At 45.0% G+C, this 7,269-nt stretch overlaps 1 protein-coding gene across 4 annotated transcripts in view; it reads left to right on the top strand.

Annotated features, from left to right (window-relative positions):
* Positions 1 to 2,889: 2,889 nt before the first annotated feature.
* Positions 2,890 to 7,269, top strand: part of PLEKHG5 (pleckstrin homology and RhoGEF domain containing G5) — a 116,247-nt gene continuing 111,867 nt past the window's right edge. For 2 of the 4 annotated variants that reach the window (XM_030537554.1, XM_030537549.1), the window contains exons 1-2: positions 2,891 to 3,211; positions 4,139 to 4,428. The gene's annotated coding sequence lies outside the window, so the exon portion shown is untranslated. Of the gene's footprint in view, positions 3,212 to 4,138; positions 4,429 to 7,269 lie in introns of all 4 variants that reach the window. The other 2 variants (XM_030537552.1, XM_030537550.1) reach the window with 2 other exon arrangements.

The following is a 7,269-nucleotide window of genomic DNA, read 5'->3' as shown; positions in this document are numbered from 1 at the left end:
TTGCTGCCACCACCCAAATTATTTGAGTTATTTGGGAAACTCTACCTCCCCCTCTTCCTCCCCCTGAATATTTTCCTCCCAAGTACTATAACCCTTCCCTGAGTAGCCTTGAGAGACTTCTCCACCAAGTTCCTGGTGAACACTGATCCAAACCCTTGGATCTTAAAACAAGGAGAAATTAACCATTCCCCCTCCTTCACCCCCCACCAGTTCCTGGTGAGTCCAGGTCCAACGACTGCTAGTTCATTTAGCATTGGTTGTTGAGACCCCCTCAGGGGGGTCACAAGCTTATTATATGGGGCATCGTGAGCAGTCAGCCTCTACCCCAAACGCTGCTTTGCCTCCAGCATTTATAATAATTCTTTATATATTTAACAGCATTTTTAATTTATGTGGGGGGTTCGCACTCAGGCTTGCTATGTGAAAGGGGTCACCAGTACAAAAGTTGGAGAACCACTGATTTAGCAGCAAGGCATTCCCTGGGAAATATCCCACCCTCTTCCACCCTCTAACCTCACCACCTCAACCAAGCTTCACAATCATCATAGCTGAGAACAGTATTAAATTGTTTGTTTAAAATGTATGGTGTGTGTGTGTGTGTGTATTTTTTTGGTCTGGTGAAAAAAATTTCCTTCGAACCTAATCCCCCCATGTACATTAATTCTTATGGGGAAAGTGGATTCGCTTACCATGGTTTTGCTTAAAGTCACATTTTGCAGGAACATAACTACAATGTTAAGTGAGGAGTTACTGTACTGTGTATAACTTTCCAAATAGGGCCACTAGAGGGAGTCAGGTCACTTGTCAAATGTGGCCTTGAATGATCATAGCTAAAGTGATATCAGATTGAGATGGCACTTAGTGGTGGGTGCTATAGAAAACCCTAATGGGGAGAGAAGTGACCAATAGACGTCATCTAAGCTTGCTAAGCATGTAGACAGTTTGTATCTCCAGTCCAGTGAAACTCCAGGATAAAGCTGGAGCTGTTCTGTTGGTAATAGGCAATGTCAATAGACTTACTGCTTCTAGAATACTATTGAGGAAATGCTCTGGTTAATGATAAGATTTATCTTGGTTTGTTCTGTTTTTTGGTGCTTATTTTTACTTAAGCCTGAAAGTATCCATATTTTGGGGAGAGATTTGATTCTTACTGCATCTAACTACCCACATCTTTCTAAATCAACTGGTGATGTTGGAGGCTAAAATGTTAATGGAATAGGGGTAAACTTGTGATGTACATGTACCACTAGCAGTAGCAACAATGTCCCGCTAAGTTCTGCTTCCTCTGAGAAATGCTGGGCCATGGACAATTAGTGGAATATGATACTGTTTGGAGGTAGAGTAAATACTTCATAGTCCTCAGTTTGGGGTGCTAATTCTTTCAGATGGTTGAGTAAAGGTTTGGTTACAGTAGACTTAAAAACTTAAATGCTAGCTAATAACTTATAATCTCACTTTGAAGAGCTGTTTACTGGATCCAGAAATAGTGTCTAAGGAACAATCTTTGGGAAATGGGCTCTTAATTTATCTACACTAAAAAAATTACTTACGGCTTTTGACTGCAGCTTTTCAAAAGGTGCTGAAGACAGGTTGGGCCTTTCTAATTTTGCAGTTAAGCTGTTTTTAGGACTGGTTTGGTTTAAACCTGTTTGCAACACCAGTAAACTTCCCAGTGCAGCAAGGCCACAGTCTCCTCCTAACTCCCGGTTCGGTGTTTGGGAAGCATGGAGGCAATACATTGATTATAGGAGGGGAGTACGGGCAATAGCAGGGGACTGAACTTGATAACCCAAGAGCTGCCTTCCAGGCCTGTGTGACCCCAGTGAGACTAAGTTGTCTTTCTGAGAAGCAAAATCTGGAATCTTTGGGACTTGTATCCTATTTGCAAACTTCTTGACTCAGCTCACACTTAGGCTCTTAAAGGAGGAAGGATGCAGTATTGTCCGGAGATTCAGGTTCTCAGGCTGCGATAACAAAGCAGCTATGAATAACCCAAGAAATGCTTTTCTCTAGTTCTTTAGGAGATTCACATATGCCAGTAAACTTCAGAAATGTGTGCGTACCTGTGAATGAAACAGGGATTGATTTTACTGGGGGGGGGGGGAAATGGATCCAAAAAGGGTCTTGGGCAGTTTGTGCTGCACTGCTGCCTGCTAAAGAGTTAAAGCTTTAACTTAATCCAGTCTTAATTCTCCCCATATGGCTGGGTCTGGCAGTACAGGAAAGACTTGGATGACAAACTAGCCTGAACAGTGGCTAAAATAAATATGGGGGCCATCTGTGTAGCAAGGGGGAAAAAAAATCTGTGAAGCACAGGGCCTCCTCAGAGTGACCCTGCCAAGTTAAAGGTATATCCAAGGCTTGCTAGCAAAACAAGGGTAGACGGGGAAGCAGAAAGGAAACAAACTTGCAGTTGTGAAAGGGACGTCTGCTCTGTGTGACATCAGAGCTGAATGAGCCTCGTGTCTGAATGGAGGGAGGGTGGAACAAGGGGCACTACGCGGCTTCTTTGCCTCTGAGCAGCTGGGTTGCTGTGGCAACCCATCCTACTGCTGTTGTGATGCTCTGCGGTTTGGGTTTTTGTAAGGGGCTGAGGCTTTGCTTCAGTGGAGGATGAAAATATCTAGGGGGAGCAGGTTTGGCAAAGTTCAGCTGTGAAATGTCAAATCCTCCCCACCTGGCAAGTGGTGAGAGGCTGTGCAGTCTGGAGGCTGGTGGTGGCTGAACTGCGGAGGAGGAGACAAGGGTGGGGGGAGGAGGCGTTACAACTGATGGAGAAGGGAAATAAGGAAACCCAAATGAGAAGGCAAGTGAAGTGCGTGGCTCTGAGAAGCTGACACTAAAATATACAGCACCCAAGTGGCTCCAGGTCTGGGAAGAAACGAACTGGCAGAGGCCAAACACGTGTTGCTTTTCATGTCAGTGGAGCAGCTCGAGAAAGCAAGCTCTCTGCACGTGGGTTGGGGAGGAGAGCAGTGGAGTAAACTCTTCCTGCAGTGAGCAGATCCCTGAGCAGCTCTCTAGGCATCCACTTTGCCTCGAGGAGTCTGTGTGTAGTACCCCTTAACTGTATTAACGGGGGTCCTTTCTCCTGCAGGAACGTGCAGCCAGGGTCCCTCGCTGCCCCATCACACACTGAAGACTATGAACTCGGTCTTGACCAAGTGTGGTTCCCCCCCTCGGAGCTGGCTCAATCTACGCCTAGGAATAAGTGAGTAAATTCTCTTCTGCACCAAAAACCAAAGCTCCGCATACGCTCCCTGTGAGCAGCACAAGGCAGGGAGCTGCCATTCTCAGTAATATTCAGCTCAGGACAGATGAACTAATCAGTGAGCTGCTCTGCTTTCTAATGGCTTGTTAATCGGTGTGGTAATGAGTTAATGGTGTAGGACCTGAGAGCTTTGCAGGGCTTCAGAGAACTGAGAGGGAATTAGCACTGATGTGCTAATGAGAAAGTCTGGCTCTAAATTATGGAGAACTTTTGCAGTGGGAAGGAGGGGAGCAGAGACATCTGGTTTCATTGCCATTCTTAGAGAGAGAGCAAAGCAAATCATAATTGTTGGTGCTTAAATCCAGGCACTGCCTTGTCAATGAGCAGTGCTGTACAGTTCAGTGGAAGAGCTGAATCCCCAGCCAACCCAGTATATGGCCCTGTGTCCACACGCCAAGGGAAATCCATGCAAAGGAACAAGGGGGAAAGCTGTGAGATTTGGGAGCCTTTGTAATATAGAACATCTTTCAAATTCTCTTGGCTAATCTCCTGAATGACCTTGGACTACCTAAGATGCTACAGCCTTCTCAGATAATGCATGTGCAGTGCATAAGGGAGAACTGGGCTTTATCCTGTGTGAGCACAAGCCAGATGATGGCCCTCAAGGAAAGGTTGGTGCTGGTGTATTGCTTTCACTGATAATATATCTTGCTGGAGAGTCTCATTCTTTGCAGGGGTGGCAGTTCCATCTGCCTTTAGCAGGTCAGTAACTTTGACACTCTTTGGATTCAGGGCAGGGATAGCGAGTCGGAGAGAATCACAATAGCAGTAGGGTGAATAATTGACAGAAGCTCACTTCAGTTGTTCATATGGCCTGGTTAGGTCTATCCTTACGTGCACTTTACCGACCTGTTTTGTATTTAAAAGTTCTAGGAAAGCACAGACTTTCAGACCTCTTCATGTGCAAAAGCTGCAAGTGGCATTCTGATCAGTGAAGTGTGCGGGCGGCATGCTGGGACCTTCATGAACCCCACTGCATGTTAATGTTTCCTTCATTGAGGAAAGGGCTACCTGGGGCAAACCTGTTTGAACAGACCTGCAGATCCCTCTCACCTACCCATTATTGGGACTATCCGACTGGGGACATACATGAAATGTGACATACAAGTGGGCTGAGCAGTCTCCTGAAGCCATGCAACAATTGAGGCAGCACTAAGGTTAGTTATTTGACTCGTCACCCCGGGGGTTCCTTCTAATAGACACCTCCTGTTTGTTCTTACACTAATGCAGGAATTATCTGCATTTTGAAAGTCTTCTCCATGAATAATTGTGGCCTTCTGTCACATACCGTTCCACATCTGGGCCATGGCAAGGTGAGATGTGTTGCAAGTACCATGTTGGTCACATCTGCTTTCATGACTGTATTTTTGATGTAAAAAACTTCCAACAATAAGGGAGGGAATCCCAGTTTGTTGGGAACACAGGGAGCTTTGGGGCTAAAATGAGGGGCAGTTCAGAGATGTGGTCTTCTGTGATGCCTTTTATTATTGGGATCTCCTCTCTTGCTAAGCCACCTCCCAGTCCCTCCTAACAATGCACTGATGCTGCCTCATCTCTCAGAAGTGACCACTCAGTCATCCTGTCACTATTGTTTTTCCTCTTCTGAGACCTGTTTCTCCTTTTCTCCCTTGTTGTGGTGTGAGCGGAGACACTAAGTTCTTTGGTGCAAGGGCCACATCGTGACTTGCGCTGTGCAATACCTCAGGCAGCAAAGAATTCTCTGCTATTTGATTCTTAATACTGAATAATAGGCTGTGAACTTGGGGGGAGGGGGAATTCAGCCTACGTGGACAGAGGGGAGCATCATCAATGCCAGGGCGGATAAAAAGAGTTTTAAAATGTGATTTTTAATACATTTTTCTTTAAAGATAACCCGGTTCCAAACGAAATCTGAAATTATTGCAACTGGTGTTAGGGCTTCACCTTAACATAATCCATCAAAGCTGTTTAAATAAAAAGAACATGCTGCATCAGTGAGCCCTCCTCAGATTTTAAGGAGTTAAAGGTTGGTGGTTTTTAGGGGGGTATTAACGGGAAACCCTCTTCAACTTTTGAGCTCAACTCCAGCATGATAAAGTACTGCACTAGGTGTCTAGAGTGGTGTACAGTGGGAACTTGTATCCCACTGGTGGTATGTGAGCTTGATGTTCCATCCATTCACTTCACAACAGTCGTTTCAGAAGATAGTATGTGAACCAGTAAAGTTTGGGCACTACTGGCCTGGAAGATAGAGCACTGGACTGGAACTTGAGACCTGGGTTCAAATCCTGGTTCTGTCACTGGCCTGCTGGTGACATTGGGCAAGTCATGTTGCTCTGCCTCAGTTTCCCCATCTGTACAATGGGGATAGTGATCATGAACTTTGTAATGCACTTTGAGATCTACTGATGAAAAGTGCTAGATAAGAACTAGGGAAAAAAACTGCATTGTTTTCAGTCTTCAAAATGGAGCAAATGCTGCTATTTACCTTTTTTACAAATGAAAGTACTGTACTTAGTTTCTCTTGACAATTTATCTTCAGTCCCTATGTCTCTCAGCACATTCTGAGCATAATGGATGGCACCAATTCCCAACCCTGCAACCTAAAGCCTTTCTTCGCAGGGCTGCTTCATGCCCATTAGCCTGATTTATGCTCTGTAATAATGTTCCTATGTTGTTTTTAAGGAGTCCTCCAGGCTGGACAGACTCTGCCCTTCATGGCTTATAGCAGCTGCCCTGGAATTCCCTGCAGCTTTCTGTGGGGGTTGTTCCAGGGAGACCTTAAAGAAAACAACAAAACCCGGGCCTTTTCTTTGCGTGGTAGAAAGTGATCTGTGTCTCAGACAGCGGTAACAGCAGTCTGCAGGTGAGACTCTTACCGACCATGGTGTGAGGGCTCTGGGAATCCCAAGGTCTTGCCTGCTCTTTGTGGGTGGTCACTGTTGTAGAGCACTGTAAAAGGAGGGGTTTGTTCCAGTGACTTCAGCCAAAATATTGCATAGAGTAGGTGCGGTGTCTGGTCAGCTGTCTGTGTTTCTGTTTTAACTCAGTCACTTTCAGTTGCTTGTAACTTTTCCAGGCTTCGTCTATCCCCAAGGTAACTTGACAAAAATTGAGCAGTAGGAGCATGAAAAAACTCTCCCCATTTATATAGATATAAATATTCTTACATTAGTAACAGCTTTAGAACTAAATTTGCTGGGCAGAGAAAGGCACTTGGTAAGGAAATAACCCATAATAATAGTCTGCAGCTTAGCTGTGCAGTGAAAAATGGAATGAAGGCACATGTTGTGTGAGGCCCTATTTCCATATAGGGCTTCTCTCCTTGATGGAAGTCGAGTCCTGTAACTTTCTATTGCATGTTTCGTTGGCATCACTGTCTGAAATAGTAAATGCTGGAATTGTATGCAGCCGCCTACAAATGTTAGCATCTAGGTAAGGGCCTCCCTCATGCTTGGGATAAATAGTATTGCTAATGAAACCTGAGAGTGTTGCGTGTGGATAATCTCTGCAATGTATGAATCCTGGATGTGTATGTTTTGATAGTCAAGCCATGGTATAGCTTTTGAGCATTGGACTGCCCCTTGTTTCCCAGCCCACTGGACTCTGGCGACACTCAGTTTTAACTCCTTGTCCTTTCCAGGGTTTTTCTTTTCCAGTCCCGTATCTTGAACTTCCTTATCTGCAATTAAGTTGCTGTGTCCATTGCAACTCTGAAAACCATCAGGAACTACTAGTGGAGAAGATCTGTTTGATAATTTCATCCATCTCCCAGCCCATGCAAGAACGTTCTCTGCAGTGTAGCCACAAGTGCTTTTCCGTTACTGTTTCTAATTGGATTGAACAATGCAGCATCTAGCACTTTCCTTGGGCGCCTGATAGGTCCAATAGGTCTCTCAGGAAACTCTGAAAATTCAGAGCCTGGATTTTCCATTGCTCATGTCATCTCTTTGCTCCTAATTGCACCTTCTTAGATGCTCTTTAAATAGTTAATAGATTCCTAGGCCAGAGAGGACCAT

This window comes from Gopherus evgoodei, chromosome 18 (genome assembly GCF_007399415.2).
Source record: "Gopherus evgoodei ecotype Sinaloan lineage chromosome 18, rGopEvg1_v1.p, whole genome shotgun sequence".
Lineage (NCBI taxonomy): Eukaryota > Metazoa > Chordata > Testudines > Testudinidae > Gopherus > Gopherus evgoodei.
The sequence above is the reverse complement of the archived record's forward strand: the minus strand, read 5'-3'. Positions and strand labels throughout refer to the sequence as shown.